This window comes from Arachis ipaensis, chromosome B06 (genome assembly GCF_000816755.2).
Source record: "Arachis ipaensis cultivar K30076 chromosome B06, Araip1.1, whole genome shotgun sequence".
Lineage (NCBI taxonomy): Eukaryota > Viridiplantae > Streptophyta > Magnoliopsida > Fabales > Fabaceae > Arachis > Arachis ipaensis.
In genome coordinates this window covers 135,541,812-135,542,214 of record NC_029790.2, presented here as the reverse complement: position 1 = coordinate 135,542,214, position 403 = coordinate 135,541,812, and positions in this window count along the sequence as shown.

Genomic DNA, 403 nt, shown 5'->3' with positions numbered 1-403 from the left:
ACCCAATTTTTTTTTTTTTTTTACCGAAGATATGAAAACTCGAACCCACAACCTCTTAATTGAGTATAAGAAGACTATGCCATTTGAGCTATTACTTCTTGACTTGGTTGGTGCAAACTATTTTACATAAACATTTGGTGAGTTTTTAATTACTATGTCACTCCCCAATAAGTCTTTGACGACTTTGACATACCTACATATTAAAAAACTTTCACATATAGTTTTTTGTTTTATTATATATTTTTTGGATTATCTGTCTAAATTAAGAAATTCAAAAGGAAATTTTGCATTGAGAAAAGAAGAAGAGGTTACTAATAATAATAATAAGTAACATAAAATGAAAAGTTACAACAATTTAAGCTAGCAACACCCTTTTCTTATATATATATATATTCATATCATT